General features: G+C 36.4%; 1 protein-coding gene across 3 annotated transcripts in view; it reads right to left on the bottom strand.

Annotated features, from left to right (window-relative positions):
- LOC131640037 (protein disulfide-isomerase-like) overlaps positions 1–22,803 on the bottom strand; it is a 31,204-nt gene extending 8,401 nt beyond the window's left edge. Inside the window, exons 1-3 of one of the 3 annotated variants that reach the window (XR_009295127.1) lie at positions 22,610–22,803; positions 22,400–22,479; positions 21,616–21,756 (exon numbers count right to left, since the gene is read on the bottom strand). The gene's annotated coding sequence lies outside the window, so the exon portion shown is untranslated. Of the gene's footprint in view, positions 1–21,615; positions 21,757–22,395; positions 22,480–22,609 lie in introns of all 3 variants that reach the window. The other 2 variants (XR_009295128.1, XR_009295129.1) reach the window with 2 other exon arrangements.
- Between the last annotated feature and the right edge of the window lie 2,765 nt (positions 22,804–25,568).

Genomic DNA, 25,568 nt, shown 5'->3' with positions numbered 1-25,568 from the left:
CGCAGATAACCCTGGTGAAACAGGTAAATTCTGCGATGATATTCGCCGATAACCCTGTCGGTGCAGGTGAACTTGCTAGAATTATAGCAAGCAATCCTATTGGGGTCCAAACTGCGATGTAACTTGCCAGAACTATGGTAAGTGAGAGGTACAAACTGCGATGTAACTTGCCAGAACTATGGTAAGTGAGAGGTACAAATTGCGATGTAACTTGCCAGAACTATGGTAAGTGAGAGGTACAAACTGCGACGTAGCTTGCCAGCACTATGGTAAGTGAGAGGTCCACAAACTGCGAAAACTTACCAGAACTATGGTAAGTAGGGGTCCACAAACTGCGAAAGCTTACTAGCACTATAGTAAGTAGGGGTTCACTAACTGCGAAAACTTACCAGAACTATGGTAAGTAGGGGTCCACAAACTGCGAAAACTTACCAGAACTATGGTAAGTAAGGGTTCACAAATTACGGAAACTTACTAGAACTATAGTAAGTGGGGGTTCACAAACTGCGGAAGCTTGCTGACCATAGCAAGCCAATTACACAACCAACAGAAGGTCCTCGCTATTCCTTTTCAGGAACCTTTCCAGGAAGTCTTCTTCAAGACGTATTCCATCCTTTCTGAAGGATAGAAAAACACTTAGAAAGGGGGGGGATTGAATAAGTGTGACTTTAAATCTTGGACGATAAAAATAAATTGCACAATTATTTTTATCCTGGTTCGCTGTTAACGAAGCTACTCCAGTCCACCCCCGCAGAGATGATTTACCTCAACCTGAGGATTTAATCCACTAATCGCACGGATTACAATGGTTTTCCACTTAGTCCACGACTAAGTCTTCTAGAGTATTCTGATCACAACTTGATCACTCCAGGAACAACTGCTTAGACAACTTCTAAGACTTTTCTAGAGTCTACTGATCAACCTGATCACTCTAGTTACAAACTGCTCAGCCAACTGCTAAGACTTCCTAGAGTATACTGATCACACGATCACTCTAGTTCCTTACAACTTAATGTAATCTATACAAGAGTTTACAATTGCTTCTTAAAAGCGATAATCACAACTGTGATATTTCTCTTAATCGTTTAAGCTTAATCTCACTAATATATTACAACAGCAATGTAGTGAGTTGATGAAGATTCTGGGCTTTGATTGAATAGCGTTCCAGCAAGTTTATTTTCGTTCAGAGTTGTTAAGAATTGGTTCAAATTCGTTAACCTTGCTTCTCATCAGAACTTCATATTTATAGGCGTTGAGAAGATGACCGTTGAATGCATTTAATGCTTTGCGTGTTCCGTACAGCATTGCATTTAATGTTATACGCTTTTGTCAACTACCTCGAGCCTTGTTCACGCTGTGTCTACTGACGTTGCCTTTAGTAGCTTTAACGTTCCTTTTGTCAGTCAGCGTAGTCTGCCACCTGTACTTTCTTCTGATCTGATGTTTGTGAATACGACGTTTGAATATCATCAGAGTCAAAACAGCTTGGTGCATAGCATCTTCTAATCTTCTGATCTTGAAGTGCTTCTGTTGCGTGATACCATCTTCTGAGCTTCAGTGCTTCTGATCTCTTGTTCTTCTGATGCTTCCATAGACCCATGTTCTGATTCTGCTTCGACCATCTTCTGATGTCTTGCCAGACCATGTTCTGATGTTGCATGCTGAACCATTTGAGACACAACTTCTGAGCGCTGAATTATGCGTACTCTTTATATATATTTCCTGAAAGGGAAATTGCATTGGATTAGAGTACCATATTATCTTAAGCAAAATTCATATTATTGTTATCATCAAAACTAAGATAATTGATAAGAACAAATCTTGTTCTAACAATCTCCCCCTTTTTGATGATGACAAAAACATATATAAATGATATGAATTTGCGATCAGAAAGAGTAGACGGCAAAAGACAAATTACACAGCTATAGCATAAGCATATGAATATGTCTCCCCCTGAGATTAACAATCTCCCCCTGAGATAAATAATCTCCCCCTGAAATAAATACTCGAAGAACTTTGATAAAAGACTTCCCTGATTATTTCGGTAGAGACGATCATATAAGCTTCTGTCTTCAGAGAATTCATAGCTTCTGACTTCTGCTTCCATTGGACAGCTTCAGAACTTGAATTTCTTTAGATCCTTAGAACACTCACAGCTTCTGATTCCTGCTTCCATCTTGGACAGCTTCAGAACTTGAATTTCTTTGATCTTCAGAACATTCACAGCTTCTGACTTCTGCTTCCATTTAGGACAGCTTCAGAACTTGAATTTCTTTGATCTTCAGAACATTCACAGCTTCTGATTTCTGCTTCCATTCAGGACAGCTTCAGAACTTGAGTTTTCTGGATCTTTTAGAACATTCACATCTTCTGATTTCTGCTTCCCTCGGATAGCTTCAGAACTTTGAATGTCTACCAATCATCACTTCATGCTAGATTTGTATCAGAACATTGTTGAATGTACCAGAGCATCATCAGAGCATCTCTACATCCTGAAATGTTACAGAACAAAAACTAAACGACAAAAGTCAGCATGAACGAGTTAGAACATAAAATGTATGTTTGAACACATTATATGTATCAGAGCCATATAGGCTGAAATAATGTATCAGAGCAAATAATGTATCAGAGCCATAACATTATATGTATCAGAGCAAATAGAATTTTGTCAGAACAGGATAGACAATGATATTCAAATTCTATTATCAGTGCTTCTGATTCATTCTTCTTTCTTGCTTCTGATCTCTGAAGCTTGACAGCACTCAGCTTGCTTCAGTTTCCAAGAGCTTATTCCTTTTACAGAATAACGCTTCTTATGGTTTTGCTTCTAGTGTTTGCTTCTGAAGATTCACTTCACTTCTCTGTACCTGCAAAACACTTAAACCATATAGAACTTGCAGTTCTTGTTAGTGAATGTGTGGGAGCCTCTTTACCCAGCAACTGATAGATTTAATCAAATCATTTATCATTTATCTTCTCCCCCTTTTTGTCATAACATCAAAAAGAATATTTAAAAAAGATTCAGATGCAAAAAAAAAAAAAAAAAAAAAATAGAATCACTGGAATGTAAATCAAAGAAACTTTTTCATTGATAATCAAAAAGGTTTACAAGAAGTTCCTATGATTAACAAGCAGAAGCAACAAGGAAAAGAAAACTACAAAGACCAAATCCTAGGACCCTAGCTAAGACAACGTCTGTGCCAGCATGCCATGAAGGAGTGAAACGCTTCATTGACTGCTTCTCGGGCTTTCAGGCGAGGAGTCAGGGAGACTTGGTTCTGATGCAGATCTTCCACCATCTTTACCAGAGACAGCATTCCCAGCAGGTGAAGATGAAGAGATTTCTTCAGAAGAGACTAAGGGAGAGGAAAGGTTAGATGAAGAGGAAGCTGAGTCTTGAAGGTCGAAAGATGAGGAAGAAGATGGAGATGATGGAGGGCTTTCACCAGGAGGATGAAACACTCGTCTAGAATAATTTCCAGACAACATTGCTTCGAATGGATTCACCTTGAGAGGATCATAGGTGATTTTGATCTTTTTGGGTTTGGAAGGAGATGTTTCAACAGCTTTTCTTTTGTTGTTTTGATGATTTTCATTATTTCCTGGGCTTGATGAAGAGTTCATGATGGGTTTGCAGAAAAAAGAACAAGTAGGGTTTGATATGGAAGAGAGAGAGAGAAAAAAAGAGATAGAGAAAGATGAGAGGGAAAGAGGAGAGTTTGAAGAGTATTTAAAAAGAAAATAAAATGAAACGAATGATGAAAAGCATTTAATGTTACGTGACGTGAGGAGAGATAATAAAGACAAATGAGGTGACTAGCACAGTTACCTATGGTCGGCGTCCCTTCAACTGCACGCGCGTTTATCCATGAATAGTAACGACAGGTTTACCATCCCGAGATAAAACGTAACAGCTGTTTTGCTTTAAAAGAGGTTCTGAATCAACTTAGACAATGAAACGTTAGTAATAACCGAATCATAATTTCTAAAAGATTTTAATCAGAACTTCTGATATATAAAAAATAATCCATGTTCATTTCAGAAGTTACTCATACATAAGAACTTCTCATCTTCTCATTCTGGGCATAAATCCATACTGATGTTCTTCAGAATGAACTTAAACCTATCTTCAGCCAGGGGTTTTGTAAAGATATCAGCCCATTGATGGTCTGTATCAACAAAGTTTAAAGAAATAACACCCTTCTGAACATAGTCCCTTATGAAATGATGTTTAATCTCAATATGTTTAGCTTTTGAATGAAGAATAGGATTCTTAGATAAACATATAGCAGAAGTATTATCACAGAATATAGGAATGTTACTCTCAAATATCTGATAATCTTCCAAATGACTCTTCATCCAGAGCATCTGTGTACTACAGCCAGCAGCAGCGACATATTCTGCTTCTGTTGTTGATAGAGCAATAGTTGCTTGCTTCTTGCTATACCAAGAGATCAAATGACTTCCAAGAAATTGGCAACTTCCTGAAGTACTTTTTCTTTCAATTCTGTCTCCAGCATAGTCAGCATCACAGAATCCTACTAAGTTGTATTCTTTAGATTTTCTGTAAACTAAACCAACATTAGTAGTACCTTTCAGATACCTTAGAATTCTCTTAACAGCAGTTAAATGAGATTCTCTAGGATCTGATTGGAATCTAGCACACAAACAAACACTGAACAGAATGTCAGGTCTAGAAGCAGTCAAATATAGAAGAGATCCAATCATACCTCTGTATAACTTCTGATCTACCTTCTTACTTACCTCATCCTTACCTAGGATGCATGTTGGATGCATAGGAGTTTTGGCTTCTTTGCAGTCCAGAAGATTAAACTTCTTCAGAAGTTCCTTCACATACTTGGTTTGGTGAACATATGTTCCTTCTGATGTTTGATTTATTTGTATTCCAAGGAAATACTTGAGTTCTCCCGTCATGCTCATTTCAAACTCAGCCTGCATAGACTTAGCAAACTCCTTTCCAAGTGTAGCATTAGATGTTCCAAAAATAATATCATCTACATATATTTGACAGATTAAAATATCCTTTTCAAAGGTTTTACAAAAGAGAGTAGTGTCCACTTTTCCTCTAGTGAAACCATTATCTAGAAGGAAAGAACTTAAGCGTTCATACCAAGCTCTGGGAGCTTGCTTCAATCCATATAATGATTTCTTTAGTTTAAACACATGATTCGGAGACATAGAGTCTTCAAAACCAGGAGGTTGATGGACATAAACTTCTTGATCTATATAACCATTTAAGAAGGCACTCTTAACATCCATCTGATAGAGAGTGATGTTATGTTGAGTGGCAAAAGAAATTAATAGACGAATAGACTCTAACCTGGCCACTGGTGCAAAGGTTTCTGTATAATCAATCCCTTCTTGCTGACTATAACCCTGAGCCACCAGTCTGGCTTTGTTCCTTACCACTTCACCTTTCTCACTGAGCTTGTTTCTGAAGACCCATTTTGTACCAATTATATTGAATCCATCTGGTCTAGGAACAAGATCCCAAACATCATTCCTTGTAAACTGATTCAGTTCTTCTTGCATAGCCATTATCCAGTCTGGATCTTCTAGAGCATGATCAACAGAAGTTGGCTCGATCAAAGATACAAGACCTAATTGACAGTCTGCATTGTTCTTAAGGAATGCTCTTGTTCTGATTGGATCATTCTTCTTTCCAAGAATGACATCTTCTGAATGACCAGAGATGAGTCTAGATGATCTTCTGACAGATGGTTCTTCAGAAATACTTAGATCCTCCAGAGAAGCTGATACTTGATCTTCAGATTCTTTGCTTCTGAGAAGCTCTGCTTCCGATGCGTTGCTTCTTGGCTCAACAACTTCTGATATATCAATATCACAATCTGCAAAATTATCAAACTGCTTTGGTTTTTCAGAACCAAGCTTATCATCAAACCTGATATTGATTGATTCTTCTACAATCAATGTTTCAGTATTGTATACTCTGTAGCCTTTTGAGCGTTCAGAATATCCAAGAAGGAAACATTTCTGTGCTTTGGAATCAAACTTACCAAGATAATCTTTAGTGTTCAGAATAAAGCATACACATCCAAAAGGATGGAAATATGAAATGTTGGGCTTTCTATTCTTCCACAATTCATAGGGAGTCTTATTTAGAATAGGTCTGATAGAGATTCTATTCTGAATATAGCATGCAGTGTTTATTGCTTCTGCCCAGAAATGCTTAGCCATATTGGTTTCATTGATCATGGTTCTGGCCATTTCTTGCAGAGTCCTATTCTTTCGTTCTACAACCCCATTTTGCTGTGGAGTTCTAGGACAAGAGAAATCATGGGCAATACCATTTTCTTTGAAGAACTCTTCAAAGGATCTGTTCTCAAATTCACCACCATGATCACTTCTGACCTTTATGATTTTACACTCTTTTTCAGATTGAATCTGAATGCAGAAATCAAAGAACACTGAATGAGTCTCATCCTTGTGTTTCAAGAATTTTACCCACGTCCAGCGACTATAATCATCTACGATGACTAATCCATATTTCTTCCCTCTGACAGATGCTGTTTTGACTGGGCCAAACAGATCAATGTGCAAGAGTTCTAATGGCCTTGAGGTAGAAACAACATTCTTAGACTTGAATGCAGGTTTGGAGAACTTGCCCTTCTGACATGCTTCACAAAGAGCATCTGATTTGAATTTCAGATTAGGGAGTCCTCTGACAAGATTCAGTTTGTTAATCTGAGAGATCTTTCTCAAACTAGCATGACCTAATCTCCTGTGCCAGACCCACTGCTCTTCAGAAACAGACATAAGACAAGTCACCTTCTGACTCATAAGATCTTGCAGATCTGTCTTATAAATGTTGTTCTTCCTCTTGCCTGTAAATAGGATTGAGCCATCCTTCTGATTTACAGCCTTGCAAGACTTTTGATTGAAGATTATATCATAACCATTGTCACTTAATTGACTGATAGATAAGAGGTTATGAGTTAATCCTTCTACAAGAAGTACATTAGAAATGGAAGGAGAGTTACCAGACTTTATAGTTCCAGAGCCAATTATCTTGCCCTTCTGATCTCCTCCAAACTTGACTTCTCCTCCAGACTTAAGCACCAGGTCTTGGAACATAGACCTTCTTCCTGTCATGTGTCGTGAGCATCCAGAGTCCAGGTACCATGACATGTTGTGCTTTGTCCTTCTTGCAGCCAAGGATATCTGCAATAGGAATAATCTTATCCTTAGGTACCCACATTTTCTTGGGTCCTTTCTTGTTAGATTTTCTCAAGTTCTGATTGAACTTGGGTTTGACATTATAAGCAATAGGAGGAACAGCATGATAATTTTTAATATGAGTTTCATGATATTTCCTAGGTTGTGTCACATGCTTCTTGGTGTGTGTTATGTGAAAACTTTGTGCATGTGAAGTGTGCCTAATATCATGAGAGTGGCCATACTTGAACTGATCATACAATGGCTTGTATGTGAGTTTCATTTCATCAACAGGTTCAAGTTTGTATGGGGTTTCACCCTCATAACCAATGCCGACTCTTTTGTTTCCAGACACAGCATATATCATAGAAGCTAGCTGACTTCTGCCAATACTTCTAGATAAGAACTTCCTGAAACTTAAATCATATTCTTTCAGAATATGGTTTAGACTAGGAGTGGATTTTTCTGAATTAGAAGGAGATCCAACATCATTGGATAATTTTAAAAGTTTATCTTTCAATTCAGAATTTTCCAACTCAAGCCTCTTTGTTTCAAATTCAAATAGCTTTTTCAGCTTTTTGTATTTAATACAAATCTGAGACTTGGATTCCAGAAGTTCAGTTAATCCGGAAACTAACTCATCTCTAGTAAGTTCAGAAAATACCTCTTCAGAATCTGATTCTGATGTAGATTCTGATCCGTCATCTTCTGTCGCCATCAGCGCACAGTTAGCCTGCTCATCTTCTGAATCATCTTCTGACTCATCCCAGGTTGCCATAAGACCTTTCTTCTTATGAAACTTCTTCTTGGGACTTTCCTTCTGAAGATTTGGACATTCATTCTTGTAGTGTCCAGGCTCATTGCATTCATAGCACATGACTTTCTTCTTGTCAAATCTTCTATCATCAGAAGATTCTCCACGTTCAAATTTCTTTGAACTTCTGAAGCCTCTGAACTTCCTTTGCTTGCTCTTCCAGAGTTGATTTACCCTTCTGGAAATCATGGACAGTTCATCTTCTTCTTCAGATTCTGATTCTTCAGGATCTTCTTCTTTGGCCTGAAAAGCGTTAGTGCATTTCTTGATATTAGATTTTAATGCAATAGATTTACCTTTCTTTTGAGGCTCATTTGCATCCAGCTCAATCTCATGGCTTCTCAAGGCACTGATCAGCTCTTCCAGAGAAACTTCATTCAGATTCTTTGCAATCTTGAATGCAGTCACCATAGGACCCCATCTTCTGGGTAAGCTTCTGATGATCTTCTTCACATGATCAGCCTTGGTGTATCCTTTGTCAAGAACTCTCAATCCAGCAGTCAGAGTTTGAAATCTTGAAAACATCTTTTCAATGTCTTCATCATCCTCCATCTTGAAGGCTTCATACTTCTGGATTAAAGCTAGAGCTTTAGTCTCCTTGACTTGAGCATTTCCTTCATGAGTCATTTTCAAGGACTCATATATGTCATATGCCGTTTCCCTGTTAGATATCTTCTCATACTCAGCAAGAGAGATAGCATTCAGCAAAACAGTTCTGCATTTATGATGATTCCTGAAAAGCTTCTTCTGATCATCATTCATTTCTTGCCTTGACAGCTTTACGCCACTGGCATTTACTGGATGTTTGTAACCATCCATCAGAAGATCCCATAGATCACCATCTAGACCCAGAAAGTAACTTTCCAGTTTATCTTTCCAGTATTCAAAGTTTTCACCATCAAATACCGGCGGTCTAGTATAACCATTGTTACCGTTGTATTGCTCAGCAGAGCCAGATGTAGATGCAGGTGTAGGTGTAGACTTTTCACTTTCATCAACCATCTTTTACTGAAGCGTTTTTCTCTTCCTGAATCTTTTCTAAACACGGTTAAGTGCTTGCACCTTAGAACCGGCGCTCTGATGCCAATTGAAGGATAGAAAAACACTTAGAAAGGGGGGGGGGGGGATTGAATAAGTGTGACTTTAAATCTTGGACGATAAAAATAAATTGCACAATTATTTTTATCCTGGTTCGCTGTTAACGAAGCTACTCCAGTCCACCCCCGCAGAGATGATTTACCTCAACCTGAGGATTTAATCCACTAATCGCACGGATTACAATGGTTTTCCACTTAGTCCACGACTAAGTCTTCTAGAGTATTCTGATCACAACTTGATCACTCCAGGAACAACTGCTTAGACAACTTCTAAGACTTTTCTAGAGTCTACTGATCAACCTGATCACTCTAGTTACAAACTGCTCAGCCAACTGCTAAGACTTCCTAGAGTATACTGATCACACGATCACTCTAGTTCCTTACAACTTAATGTAATCTATACAAGAGTTTACAATTGCTTCTTAAAAGCGATAATCACAACTGTGATATTTCTCTTAATCGTTTAAGCTTAATCTCACTAATATATTACAACAGCAATGTAGTGAGTTGATGAAGATTCTGAGCTTTGATTGAATAGCGTTCCAGCAAGTTTATTTTCGTTCAGAGTTGTTAAGAATTGGTTCAAATTCGTTAACCTTGCTTCTCATCAGAACTTCATATTTATAGGCGTTGAGAAGATGACCGTTGAATGCATTTAATGCTTTGCGTGTTCCGTACAGCATTGCATTTAATGTTATACGCTTTTGTCAACTACCTCGAGCCTTGTTCACGCTGTGTCTACTGACGTTGCCTTTAGTAGCTTTAACGTTCCTTTTGTCAGTCAGCGTAGTCTGCCACCTGTACTTTCTTCTGATCTGATGTTTGTGAATACGACGTTTGAATATCATCAGAGTCAAAACAGCTTGGTGCATAGCATCTTCTAATCTTCTGATCTTGAAGTGCTTCTGTTGCGTGATACCATCTTCTGAGCTTCAGTGCTTCTGATCTCTTGTTCTTCTGATGCTTCCATAGACCCATGTTCTGATTCTGCTTCGACCATCTTCTGATGTCTTGCCAGACCATGTTCTGATGTTGCATGCTGAACCATTTGAGACACAACTTCTGAGCGCTGAATTATGCGTACTCTTTATATATATTTCCTGAAAGGGAAATTGCATTGGATTAGAGTACCATATTATCTTAAGCAAAATTCATATTATTGTTATCATCAAAACTAAGATAATTGATAAGAAAAAATCTTGTTCTAACAATCTCCCCCTTTTTGATGATGACAAAAACATATATAAATGATATGAATTTGCGATCAGAAAGAGTAGACGGCAAAAGACAAATTACACAGCTATAGCATAAGCATATGAATATGTCTCCCCCTGAGATTAACAATCTCCCCCTGAGATAAATAATCTCCCCCTGAAATAAATACTCGAAGAACTTTGATAAAAGACTTCCCTAATTATTTCGGTAGAGACGATCATATAAGCTTCTGTCTTCAGAGAATTCATAGCTTCTGACTTCTGCTTCCATTGGACAGCTTCAGAACTTGAATTTCTTTAGATCCTTAGAACACTCACAGCTTCTGATTCCTGCTTCCATCTTGGACAGCTTCAGAACTTGAATTTCTTTGATCTTCAGAACATTCACAGCTTCTGACTTCTGCTTCCATTTAGGACAGCTTCAGAACTTGAATTTCTTTGATCTTCAGAACATTCACAGCTTCTGATTTCTGCTTCCATTCAGGACAGCTTCAGAACTTGAGTTTTCTGGATCTTTTAGAACATTCACATCTTCTGATTTCTGCTTCCCTCGGATAGCTTCAGAACTTTGAATGTCTACCAATCATCACTTCATGCTAGATTTGTATCAGAACATTGTTGAATGTACCAGAGCATCATCAGAGCATCTCTACATCCTGAAATGTTACAGAACAAAAACTAAACGACAAAAGTCAGCATGAACGAGTTAGAACATAAAATGTATGTTTGAACACATTATATGTATCAGAGCCATATAGGCTGAAATAATGTATCAGAGCAAATAATGTATCAGAGCCATAACATTATATGTATCAGAGCAAATAGAATTTTGTCAGAACAGGATAGACAATGATATTCAAATTCTATTATCAGTGCTTCTGATTCATTCTTCTTTCTTGCTTCTGATCTCTGAAGCTTGACAGCACTCAGCTTGCTTCAGTTTCCAAGAGCTTATTCCTTTTACAGAATAACGCTTCTTATGGTTTTGCTTCTAGTGTTTGCTTCTGAAGATTCACTTCACTTCTCTGTACCTGCAAAACACTTAAACCATATAGAACTTGCAGTTCTTGTTAGTGAATGTGTGGGAGCCTCTTTACCCAGCAACTGATAGATTTAATCAAATCATTTATCATTTATCTTCTCCCCCTTTTTGTCATAACATCAAAAAGAATATTTAAAAAAGATTCAGATGCAAAAAAAAAAAAAAAAAAAAAAAATAGAATCACTGGAATGTAAATCAAAGAAACTTTTTCATTGATAATCAAAAAGGTTTACAAGAAGTTCCTATGATTAACAAGCAGAAGCAACAAGGAAAAGAAAACTACAAAGACCAAATCCTAGGACCCTAGCTAAGACAACGTCTGTGCCAGCATGCCATGAAGGAGTGAAACGCTTCATTGACTGCTTCTCGGGCTTTCAGGCGAGGAGTCAGGGAGACTTGGTTCTGATGCAGATCTTCCACCATCTTTACCAGAGACAGCATTCCCAGCAGGTGAAGATGAAGAGATTTCTTCAGAAGAGACTAAGGGAGAGGAAAGGTTAGATGAAGAGGAAGCTGAGTCTTGAAGGTCGAAAGATGAGGAAGAAGATGGAGATGATGGAGGGCTTTCACCAGGAGGATGAAACACTCGTCTAGAATAATTTCCAGACAACATTGCTTCGAATGGATTCACCTTGAGAGGATCATAGGTGATTTTGATCTTTTTGGGTTTGGAAGGAGATGTTTCAACAGCTTTTCTTTTGTTGTTTTGATGATTTTCATTATTTCCTGGGCTTGATGAAGAGTTCATGATGGGTTTGCAGAAAAAAGAACAAGTAGGGTTTGATATGGAAGAGAGAGAGAGAAAAAAAGAGATAGAGAAAGATGAGAGGGAAAGAGGAGAGTTTGAAGAGTATTTAAAAAGAAAATAAAATGAAACGAATGATGAAAAGCATTTAATGTTACGTGACGTGAGGAGAGATAATAAAGACAAATGAGGTGACTAGCACAGTTACCTATGGTCGGCGTCCCTTCAACTGCACGCGCGTTTATCCATGAATAGTAACGACAGGTTTACCATCCCGAGATAAAACGTAACAGCTGTTTTGCTTTAAAAGAGGTTCTGAATCAACTTAGACAATGAAACGTTAGTAATAACCGAATCATAATTTCTAAAAGATTTTAATCAGAACTTCTGATATATAAAAAATAATCCATGTTCATTTCAGAAGTTACTCATACATAAGAACTTCTCATCTTCTCATTCTGGGCATAAATCCATACTGATGTTCTTCAGAATGAACTTAAACCTATCTTCAGCCAGGGGTTTTGTAAAGATATCAGCCCATTGATGGTCTGTATCAACAAAGTTTAAAGAAATAACACCCTTCTGAACATAGTCCCTTATGAAATGATGTTTAATCTCAATATGTTTAGCTTTTGAATGAAGAATAGGATTCTTAGATAAACATATAGCAGAAGTATTATCACAGAATATAGGAATGTTACTCTCAAATATCTGATAATCTTCCAACTGACTCTTCATCCAGAGCATCTGTGTACTACAGCCAGCAGCAGCGACATATTCTGCTTCTGTTGTTGATAGAGCAATAGTTGCTTGCTTCTTGCTATACCAAGAGATCAAATGACTTCCAAGAAATTGGCAACTTCCTGAAGTACTTTTTCTTTCAATTCTGTCTCCAGCATAGTCAGCATCACAGAATCCTACTAAGTTGTATTCTTTAGATTTTCTGTAAACTAAACCAACATTAGTAGTACCTTTCAGATACCTTAGAATTCTCTTAACAGCAGTTAAATGAGATTCTCTAGGATCTGATTGGAATCTAGCACACAAACAAACACTGAACAGAATGTCAGGTCTAGAAGCAGTCAAATATAGAAGAGATCCAATCATACCTCTGTATAACTTCTGATCTACCTTCTTACTTACCTCATCCTTACCTAGGATGCATGTTGGATGCATAGGAGTTTTGGCTTCTTTGCAGTCCAGAAGATTAAACTTCTTCAGAAGTTCCTTCACATACTTGGTTTGGTGAACATATGTTCCTTCTGATGTTTGATTTATTTGTATTCCAAGGAAATACTTGAGTTCTCCCGTCATGCTCATTTCAAACTCAGCCTGCATAGACTTAGCAAACTCCTTTCCAAGTGTAGCATTAGATGTTCCAAAAATAATATCATCTACATATATTTGACAGATTAAAATATCCTTTTCAAAGGTTTTACAAAAGAGAGTAGTGTCCACTTTTCCTCTAGTGAAACCATTATCTAGAAGGAAAGAACTTAAGCGTTCATACCAAGCTCTGGGAGCTTGCTTCAATCCATATAATGATTTCTTTAGTTTAAACACATGATTCGGAGACATAGAGTCTTCAAAACCAGGAGGTTGATGGACATAAACTTCTTGATCTATATAACCATTTAAGAAGGCACTCTTAACATCCATCTGATAGAGAGTGATGTTATGTTGAGTGGCAAAAGAAATTAATAGACGAATAGACTCTAACCTGGCCACTGGTGCAAAGGTTTCTGTATAATCAATCCCTTCTTGCTGACTATAACCCTGAGCCACCAGTCTGGCTTTGTTCCTTACCACTTCACCTTTCTCACTGAGCTTGTTTCTGAAGACCCATTTTGTACCAATTATATTGAATCCATCTGGTCTAGGAACAAGATCCCAAACATCATTCCTTGTAAACTGATTCAGTTCTTCTTGCATAGCCATTATCCAGTCTGGATCTTCTAGAGCATGATCAACAGAAGTTGGCTCGATCAAAGATACAAGACCTAATTGACAGTCTGCATTGTTCTTAAGGAATGCTCTTGTTCTGATTGGATCATTCTTCTTTCCAAGAATGACATCTTCTGAATGACCAGAGATGAGTCTAGATGATCTTCTGACAGATGGTTCTTCAGAAATACTTAGATCCTCCAGAGAAGCTGATACTTGATCTTCAGATTCTTTGCTTCTGAGAAGCTCTGCTTCCGATGCGTTGCTTCTTGGCTCAACAACTTCTGATATATCAATATCACAATCTGCAAAATTATCAAACTGCTTTGGTTTTTCAGAACCAAGCTTATCATCAAACCTGATATTGATTGATTCTTCTACAATCAATGTTTCAGTATTGTATACTCTGTAGCCTTTTGAGCGTTCAGAATATCCAAGAAGGAAACATTTCTGTACTTTGGAATCAAACTTACCAAGATAATCTTTAGTGTTCAGAATAAAGCATACACATCCAAAAGGATGGAAATATGAAATGTTGGGCTTTCTATTCTTCCACAATTCATAGGGAGTCTTATTTAGAATAGGTCTGATAGAGATTCTATTCTGAATATAGCATGCAGTGTTTATTGCTTCTGCCCAGAAATGCTTAGCCATATTGGTTTCATTGATCATGGTTCTGGCCATTTCTTGCAGAGTCCTATTCTTTCGTTCTACAACCCCATTTTGCTGTGGAGTTCTAGGACAAGAGAAATCATGGGCAATACCATTTTCTTTGAAGAACTCTTCAAAGGATCTGTTCTCAAATTCACCACCATGATCACTTCTGACCTTTATGATTTTACACTCTTTTTTAGATTGAATCTGAATGCAGAAATCAAAGAACACTGAATGAGTCTCATCCTTGTGTTTCAAGAATTTTACCCACGTCCAGCGACTATAATCATCTACGATGACTAATCCATATTTCTTCCCTCTGACAGATGCTGTTTTGACTGGGCCAAACAGATCAATGTGCAAGAGTTCTAATGGCCTTGAGGTAGAAACAACATTCTTAGACTTGAATGCAGGTTTGGAGAACTTGCCCTTCTGACATGCTTCACAAAGAGCATCTGATTTGAATTTCAGATTAGGGAGTCCTCTGACAAGATTCAGTTTGTTAATCTGAGAGATCTTTCTCAAACTAGCATGACCTAATCTCCTGTGCCAGACCCACTGCTCTTCAGAAACAGACATAAGACAAGTCACCTTCTGACTCATAAGATCTTGCAGATCTGTCTTATAAATGTTGTTCTTCCTCTTGCCTGTAAATAGGATTGAGCCATCCTTCTGATTTACAGCCTTGCAAGACTTTTGATTGAAGATTATATCATAACCATTGTCACTTAATTGACTGATAGATAAGAGGTTATGAGTTAATCCTTCTACAAGAAGTACATTAGAAATGGAAGGAGAGTTACCAGACTTTATAGTTCCAGAGCCAATTATCTTGCCCTTCTGATCTCCTCCAAACTTGACTTCTCCTCCAGACTTAAGCACCAGGTCTTGGAACATAGACCTTCTTCCTGTCATGTGTCGTGAGCATCCAGAGTCCAGGTACCATGACATGTTGTGCTTTGTCCTTCTTGCAGCCAAGGATATCTGCAATAGGAATAATCTTATCCTTAGGTACCCACATTTTCTTGGGTCCTTTCTTGTTAGATTTTCTCAAGTTCTGATTGAACTTGGGTTTGACATTATAAGCAATAGGAGGAACAGCATGATAATTTTTAATATGAGTTTCATGATATTTCCTAGGTTGTGTCACATGCTTCTTGGTGTGTGTTATGTGAAAACTTTGTGCATGTGAAGTGTGCCTAATATCATGAGAGTGGCCATACTTGAACTGATCATACAATGGCTTGTATGTGAGTTTCATTTCATCAACAGGTTCAAGTTTGTATGGGGTTTCACCCTCATAACCAATGCCGACTCTTTTGTTTCCAGACACAGCATATATCATAGAAGCTAGCTGACTTCTGCCAATACTTCTAGATAAGAACTTCCTGAAACTTAAATCATATTCTTTCAGAATATGGTTTAGACTAGGAGTGGATTTTTCTGAATTAGAAGGAGATCCAACATCATTGGATAATTTTAAAAGTTTATCTTTCAATTCAGAATTTTCCAACTCAAGCCTCTTTGTTTCAAATTCAAATAGCTTTTTCAGCTTTTTGTATTTAATACAAATCTGAGACTTGGATTCCAGAAGTTCAGTTAATCCGGAAACTAACTCATCTCTAGTAAGTTCAGAAAATACCTCTTCAGAATCTGATTCTGATGTAGATTCTGATCCGTCATCTTCTGTCGCCATCAGCGCACAGTTAGCCTGCTCATCTTCTGAATCATCTTCTGACTCATCCCAGGTTGCCATAAGACCTTTCTTCTTATGAAACTTCTTCTTGGGACTTTCCTTCTGAAGATTTGGACATTCATTCTTGTAGTGTCCAGGCTCATTGCATTCATAGCACATGACTTTCTTCTTGTCAAATCTTCTATCATCAGAAGATTCTCCACGTTCAAATTTCTTTGAACTTCTGAAGCCTCTGAACTTCCTTTGCTTGCTCTTCCAGAGTTGATTTACCCTTCTGGAAATCATGGACAGTTCATCTTCTTCTTCAGATTCTGATTCTTCAGGATCTTCTTCTTTGGCCTGAAAAGCGTTAGTGCATTTCTTGATATTAGATTTTAATGCAATAGATTTACCTTTCTTTTGAGGCTCATTTGCATCCAGCTCAATCTCATGGCTTCTCAAGGCACTGATCAGCTCTTCCAGAGAAACTTCATTCAGATTCTTTGCAATCTTGAATGCAGTCACCATAGGACCCCATCTTCTGGGTAAGCTTCTGATGATCTTCTTCACATGATCAGCCTTGGTGTATCCTTTGTCAAGAACTCTCAATCCAGCAGTCAGAGTTTGAAATCTTGAAAACATCTTTTCAATGTCTTCATCATCCTCCATCTTGAAGGCTTCATACTTCTGGATTAAAGCTAGAGCTTTAGTCTCCTTGACTTGAGCATTTCCTTCATGAGTCATTTTCAAGGACTCATATATGTCATATGCCGTTTCCCTGTTAGATATCTTCTCATACTCAGCATGAGAGATAGCATTCAGCAAAACAGTTCTGCATTTATGATGATTCCTGAAAAGCTTCTTCTGATCATCATTCATTTCTTGCCTTGACAGCTTTACGCCACTGGCATTTACTGGATGTTTGTAACCATCCATCAGAAGATCCCATAGATCACCATCTAGACCCAGAAAGTAACTTTCCAGTTTATCTTTCCAGTATTCAAAGTTTTCACCATCAAATACCGGCGGTCTAGTATAACCATTGTTACCGTTGTATTGCTCAGCAGAGCCAGATGTAGATGCAGGTGTAGGTGTAGACTTTTCACTTTCATCAACCATCTTTTACTGAAGCGTTTTTCTCTTCCTGAATCTTTTCTAAACACGGTTAAGTGCTTGCACCTTAGAACCGGCGCTCTGATGCCAATTGAAGGATAGAAAAACACTTAGAAAGGGGGGGGGGGGATTGAATAAGTGTGACTTTAAATCTTGGACGATAAAAATAAATTGCACAATTATTTTTATCCTGGTTCGCTGTTAACGAAGCTACTCCAGTCCACCCCCGCAGAGATGATTTACCTCAACTTGAGGATTTAATCCACTAATCGCACGGATTACAATGGTTTTCCACTTAGTCCACGACTAAGTCTTCTAGAGTATTCTGATCACAACTTGATCACTCCAGGAACAACTGCTTAGACAACTTCTAAGACTTTTCTAGAGTCTACTGATCAACCTGATCACTCTAGTTACAAACTGCTCAGCCAACTGCTAAGACTTCCTAGAGTATACTGATCACACGATCACTCTAGTTCCTTACAACTTAATGTAATCTATACAAGAGTTTACAATTGCTTCTTAAAAGCGATAATCACAACTGTGATATTTCTCTTAATCGTTTAAGCTTAATCTCACTAATATATTACAACAGCAATGTAGTGAGTTGATGAAGATTCTGAGCTTTGATTGAATAGCGTTCCAGCAAGTTTATTTTCGTTCAGAGTTGTTAAGAATTGGTTCAAATTCGTTAACCTTGCTTCTCATCAGAACTTCATATTTATAGGCGTTGAGAAGATGACCGTTGAATGCATTTAATGCTTTGCGTGTTCCGTACAGCATTGCATTTAATGTTATACGCTTTTGTCAACTACCTCGAGCCTTGTTCACGCTGTGTCTACTGACGTTGCCTTTAGTAGCTTTAACGTTCCTTTTGTCAGTCAGCGTAGTCTGCCACCTGTACTTTCTTCTGATCTGATGTTTGTGAATACGACGTTTGAATATCATCAGAGTCAAAACAGCTTGGTGCATAGCATCTTCTAATCTTCTGATCTTGAAGTGCTTCTGTTGCGTGATACCATCTTCTGAGCTTCAGTGCTTCTGATCTCTTGTTCTTCTGATGCTTCCATAGACCCATGTTCTGATTCTGCTTCGACCATCTTCTGATGTCTTGCCAGACCATGTTCTGATGTTGCATGCTGAACCATTTGAGACACAACTTCTGAGCGCTGAATTATGCGTACTCTTTATATATATTTCCTGAAAGGGAAATTGCATTGGATTAGAGTACCATATTATCTTAAGCAAAATTCATATTATTGTTATCATCAAAACTAAGATAATTGATAAGAACAAATCTTGTTCTAACACTTTCTAGGAGCCTTTCCAGGCACGCAAAATTTTTCAAATGATTCCTCAACTGAGTTTATCACGTTAGTCCCTCGGCAGTGATCTTCTCCATCAACAACAATCAAAGGCTTTATCTTTCTTTTCAGAATAACTAACAACTTCAACTAACTTAACTGATAATCATACATCATTCAACTAACATACTTCATTCATACATAGTGCATATACATACATGGCTCTCATTTATTTTGAGAAGCTTACTGCATCATACATCGCATGCATCATACCATCGCATAAAATTCAAGTTGCCTCTTTAGGCTATGCTACAAAAAATCAATCATCTGGTTCCCTCCAAAGGGCATGTGCTTCACACTTAGAAGAATGGTATTCACCTTGGGTGGCATCTGTAAGCCCATCTCCCACGGAATTCTTTCCCAACAAAGGCAAATTTCAGGGCATTTCAGTGTCCAATCATCTTCTACCTTTAGATCACGATAGGCAGACGTGCCTATCTGACTCTTCAGGTTTAAGAAGATTGAACAGGGGCAGCTGTCATACCCCAAAATTTGCCCGATCAAATCTACGGCTGTTAACTCATTAAGGGGTCAAAATTAAGAGCCATGGGGTTTGACATTTCTATTGTTAAACCCGCTCTCTTATAAAGTGTCCTGAGATAGAACGGAGTTAAGATTGACAGGAATTTGGGCTCAATCATTTGGCCCAATTATTGTATTATAAGAGTCCAATCATTTTTGAGGTATTGATTTTTAGTTTTTACTACTGGGTTCTAACATTTATTTTTATTGAAGTATTATTACTAATATTTTTTTCATTATTATTACTAGCTATTAGTATTTAATATTATTAATTTTTATTATTAATATTAATATTAATAATAGGTGATATTATTATTAAGATTTATTTGTAATATTATTATTATTATTTGGGTTATTTTTAGCTATTGAGTGAGTTGGGCAATAGGTCCATTAGGTATAGAAATAACCTAATTTAACCAACATAAAAAGGACAGATCTCACGGACAGAAGGAGGGGATTTTTGCCGAAAAACCTTATTGGAAGAACAAGAACAATCGTGAAAAAAAGAGACCGTAAAAAGGGGAGAAGCTAAAGCAAAGAGCAAAAATTGCTTGAACCTGATTCCATGCTTACATGCCTTCTGCATATGAATTAATTATATATTTGTGTTTGTATTGATGGTGTGATTCAATCTGGATAATTTAATTGTGTTTTAGATGCAGGTTTCAAGAATCACCATTACTAGGGTTCTAAGTTTTCAAATTGGGGCTGCATAATTAGAGACTAAATTAGCTCAAATCAAGGGCTCTACCACGTTTAGAAATTGATTTATGATTTAAACGTGATTTCGTTTGCGATTTATTTAATGTTTATTGTGAGTTTGGCAATTGCAGGGCTATGGCTATGCTTCAAAACTGTAGGTACAAGTCTGTGTTTTTTTCTAAAAAACTCACGAAGAAGAAGAACAGCAACAAGGCGCTGTTTGTTTTGTTTAAATTCTGTTACACGATTTTGGAATGTTATGTAGCGTATGATTCAATTCAATGTCAACAAGGGAAGCTTGGCTCGTTGGCAAGGGCAAGTGGCTGGTGACCAAAGACACGCTGGTTCGAATCCCAGCTCCAGCGTTTAATTTTATGAATTAACAAGCTTCTTGATTCCATGCGCGCGCCTCCAGGAGATACCCCATACACCTTCAATACTCGGCCCTTGGATGATCACTAAGCCAGATCTGACGCACACAAGGCTGAGGCTCCACCATGAACATTCAAAAGCCACAACACAGGATTGTTGCCCAGGTGTTATTATATATTTTTATTTATTTTTCTTTTTTGTTTATTTAATTGTTTAGGTTAGAAATTAATTAATTATATTTAATTTAATTGAATTAATAATATAATTAAAATTAGGATTATGAATATGATTAAGTATTAGGACTTTTCCCGATTATTTCGATTTATATCGATTTAATTTATCTAATTAAATCATGTTAATAATAAAAATCAAATTATATTCGGTTAAATGGTTGCAATTATCTTATTGATTGTGATTATTAATCTTGCTTTGTTCTAAATTTAATTTGTTATTATTTGTAATCGTGTTAATCGATTATGAGGGGTAACAATACAAAATAAAATTTATAAAAAAATAATAAAATACATTAATTCATTATTAGTGATAATCGAATCAATCGATTTGAATTGGTAATGGTGCAAAACCCCAATCTTTTAACTATGGTGATCAAACCTATTGATCATTGCGGTTAATTGTGCCAAATCAGGGTTGTACGCCCGAAACATCTAAAATACACTAAACCACGATACTACAGGATTTTTATCCTGGGCAACTAAAAATGCCCTTTCAAATCAAATTCAAACTGCGATAGGCTGACCAAAAAGCCTCTAAAAAACACATCTAATCAAATTCAACTCTAAGGGGCGTACAACCCTCCCCGAACTACGTTGACTCTGATTCTCCCTAAGGAGATACGTAGGCACTTGGTAACAAGGCGAGTCTCCTTCCTCCAAATCTTAATCATGTCTTTAACCCTATTAATTGTTTGTTACCTTTCTTTATGTTTTGCCATAACCCTTATCTTTGCAATGTTAACCTTTAAGAAAGAGTTGAGGGTGCCTAACACCTTCCCTCGACCTGAATATAGTATCTTACCCTGATCTCTATACTGCGTAGGGTTTCCTATTCGCCCTTCAGAATAGGTGGCGACTCGAAAGCTGAAATTTTTAGGCAGGTTGCTACAAGTGGTAAAAGCTTAATTATCAAAATTGTTCCAGCACCTGAGGCAGTCAGGACTCCAAAAAAAATAAAGGCATGGGGACCAGTGATGTTTGGTTTGTGATAAGGTTTTTGATGAAGTGTTTACACCTGAAGCAGTCACCTTGATTTATATTATCTGTCTGCACAGTCGGAGCCGCATCCTGTGATATTTCACAAAGACTGATGTAGTTGAAGAAAAACACTACACAATTGAGTTACTTATTAGAAAAACCATTTATGACACTGTAAATTCATAAATCCATTTGAAGAAAAGCCATTTGAACAACAAACAGAAAACAACCTTACGTAGCAGGGTATGAATGTGTATGAACCTAGCAGGGTATGAATGTTTTAACAAAATACCACCAAATAATCCATGACACTTAAACCATAGAAAAGCACCACATTGAAACAGAAAATACACGGTCCTTGTGACTTCTCATTAAAAAAAAATTACCCATAAAACATTAAAAAAATAAACACAATCATCAATAAATCGTATCTAAATTTCTTCTTTGCTTGAAATCAAAACTACAACCCACAAACATATCTCCATCTTCTTCACTTCAAACCTAAACCACAACCCACAAGCATATCTCCATCTTCTTTTTCACTTGAAATTTAATTACAATCCGTAAATAAATCTACATGAAATTAGGAAGAAGTGAAAATGAGGTGGTTGTCCATTAAACCTAAAGGTAACGAAGAACGGATCAGTTGAAAATGGGTATAGTTTAGAAAGTAAAAACACATATTAAAGCATAAAATTGATGAAGAAAGTGGGTGAGGAATTCACTTACTTACAAACAGTCGGAGAAGCATGTAGTTCTTATTCAAAGCTTCAACTGTGAACTCTGGAAGAATGTATTTTGTTGCATAAAAAGCTAAAAAAATCATTTACAGAACTCCAAAAGTCATTAAAAATCAATTAAATTGAATGATTATTATGAACATATTTAACAAAATACTCTTAAAACAAAAACAATTGACGACAAGCAAGTATGCGGCTATCACCTTCATGTTTATGCGACGACGTCTTCAAATCAAATGCAAAAGTAATGAAGTAACACAGAGAAAGAGTTATAGAGATTTCAAGGGTTTTGCGTAAACGATTTTAAGGTTGAGAAAGGAGGCGGAAACAATGTTAGGGTTTGAGGGGTAAAGGGAGACGAGAGGAAACAGAGAGATAGAAAAAATGGGGGAGTAGTGTCTTTTGGGGGGAAATAAATTTTCAATTTAGACCAATAAGAATGGAACATTTGGTGCAAGAGATGTGAAAAGATGAAAAGTGAAGGGTTATTTTGTTAGTTACTAAAATGTCCAATTTACAATGTAAATTATTTTTGAGGGAAGGGTATTTTTGGTAGTTTGGTCAATCTAATATTAATGGGTAGATAGTAGATAGTAGATAGTAGATAGATTACACTTTAAAATGGGAATCCGTCACTTTTATCAAAGTTTCGCTCGAGAAACTAAGTGAAACAACTAACTACAACATATTGGTTAGTGCTTTCAAGTTATAGATTTACTGTCAAGGACTTGAATATCACTTGACCAAATAATCGAAGATACTGCCAGCATCCATTGCACTAAATGGAAGCAAACCAATGCCTCTATATGCATCGTGTTATGATTTTCCATATTGCCAAATCTCCAAGCGTAGTATCAAGCATTTACAACTTGTTATGAGATTTAAGAAAAGGCTAAAAAAGTCTTCTCCACCGATGTCTATTATCTTTACAATGTCATCCTTAATATCAACCCTTTAAAATTAGAGAATATGGATATGTAAGCTTATCTTAGTAAGCTTGATTTTTTTAATGTTCATTTTTCAACCCTAATGTCTTTTACAAATGATGCAACAACTCATTAACAATAACGTAACAAGTTTTTTATGATCACGACACTTATGAGACTGCCACCAAAACTTGATTCTATCAATAATCAGATTTTATTGGGATCTCCTGTTCCTGACCAGGGATTAGTTAGTGAAAAGTTGTTGTGCTTCACTACACCTCACACTTTTCGACCAATCTCCACTCCATCTACCACTGAATCATCTACTCTTTCTTCCCACTACCATGGTCGTGGTGGACAGAACGAAGGATGTGGTGGCCAACACCATGGTATTCTTTGTAACCATTACAATCTTTATAGTCATATTGAAGTTGAATGTTGTATAAAGGCTTACGTGGCAGAGGAAGAAAATGAAGTAGGTCCCCCTTCAAATAAAAAACAAGAAAACATGGTCTTGTCTTTTCCCCTAGTCCTCACTCCAAAATGACAAAAATCAGTGAAATAAGGTCAATTTCCAAGTTCCCAATCTAGTACTACCAGAAATTCTAAAAATTTCGAAAAATTTCAAATTTTTTGAAACTACCGGAAATTATGAATTTTTCGGTACAATTGGATTTACGAAAATCCAAAAATTTCATAGTTTCCGGTAAAACATTCTGGAAATTCCATAAATTATGGTTAAAACTTCCGGAAATTCCATTATTTCAAGACAAAACCTCAGACAATTCCAAAATATAAGGTAAATTACTCACTTTTTCAATAACTTCCAATAGATTCTATAAATTTCCGATATCGCTAGAGAAATTTTGAAATCTGCGCAACCTTTAAGTGAATTTTGAAAATGTTGGAAATTGTTTGTAAGGCTATTATAGTCTTTTTATTGCATTTGGGGGGGGGGGGTGTCAGGTACAACTTGAGGTGACAAATTAAAACCTCCTAGATTTTCTATGGGGAACAACATGGGGCCACTCGGCCCCGTAGTCCAGGTTGAGGTTACGACCAGTTCGTAATGAGCCGCTGATTTTTTGTATGGCAGATCTTCAAAACTTCAAATTTTAGTGTTTTTTTTCTTGACTCCCCTTTTGTCTAAAACGACTTTTTTATCCTAAAAACCGATGAAACACACGGAAAACAAATAAAAAAGAAAAAAAAAAGCTTAAAACATCAATACTTAAACATGAAAATTATTAAAAATATGGTCTAGATAATCTTATCACATACCATCCTCAATCTTATAGTCAATCAAACGCTTTAGATAAAATTGAAAAATGAAAAAACAAAGCTTAAAACATCAATACTTAAACATGAAAATTATTAAAAATATGATCTAAATAATCTTATCACATATCATCCTCAATTAGATGGTCAATCAAACGCTTTTAGAGTTGTCAAATAAGCCCAATTTTTCAAAGCCCCAATTTTTTGGCCCCACTAAAACCCCACTTTATTAAGCCCTCTCTAAATAAAAAAAATTTCAAGCCCTTTAATTTTAGGGCCCTTAGTTAATATGTTATTTTTAGGCCCTATTGAAGGGGCCTTATTCTGTTTCAAAAATTGCACCTCTACAGTAATTTTACATAGATTGCTTCGTTTTTCATCTTGTAAACTTCACCTCTATTATTGAGACAAAATCAAAGTAGATGATTTATTCATAGAACTTTATTAATTAAATATTCATTTTTATAATAATATAAATAAAATATTTTATTAATATTTTCATAATAAAATATTAATTTTTATTAATCTTTATTTTGTTTTATCGTATCCCATCTTTGGTTAAGGATATATACTTATAACATTTTACATATATTTATTTTGTAGTATGTATTTCTTTCATTTTTCTCTTAATAGAGATAACTTTACATTAATGATACGTTTGCATCAAGCAACAATCATCCTAGTTTCTTCCAAAAGTATATCAAAATAAATAACATAACATTTCATAGCTAAACACAAAGAAGTTTCTCAACTGTCACAAAAAAGTAAAATTTTCTGGAAAAAAACTCCAATTTTTTAATAAAAAATATAAAGTCTACTTTTTTTTTTTTTTTGAAAAAGATCGATTTTTTATAAAAATATAAAGAGTTGACTATTTAAAAAAAAATCTATTTTTTATTGAAAATATAATAAATCAACTTTTCCGAAAATAAATTTGATTTTTTTTATCGAAAATACA

The sequence above is a fragment of the Vicia villosa genome, unplaced genomic scaffold, assembly GCF_029867415.1.
Source record: "Vicia villosa cultivar HV-30 ecotype Madison, WI unplaced genomic scaffold, Vvil1.0 ctg.002905F_1_1, whole genome shotgun sequence".
Taxonomy (NCBI): domain Eukaryota; kingdom Viridiplantae; phylum Streptophyta; class Magnoliopsida; order Fabales; family Fabaceae; genus Vicia; species Vicia villosa.
The sequence above is the reverse complement of the archived record's forward strand: the minus strand, read 5'-3'. Positions and strand labels throughout refer to the sequence as shown.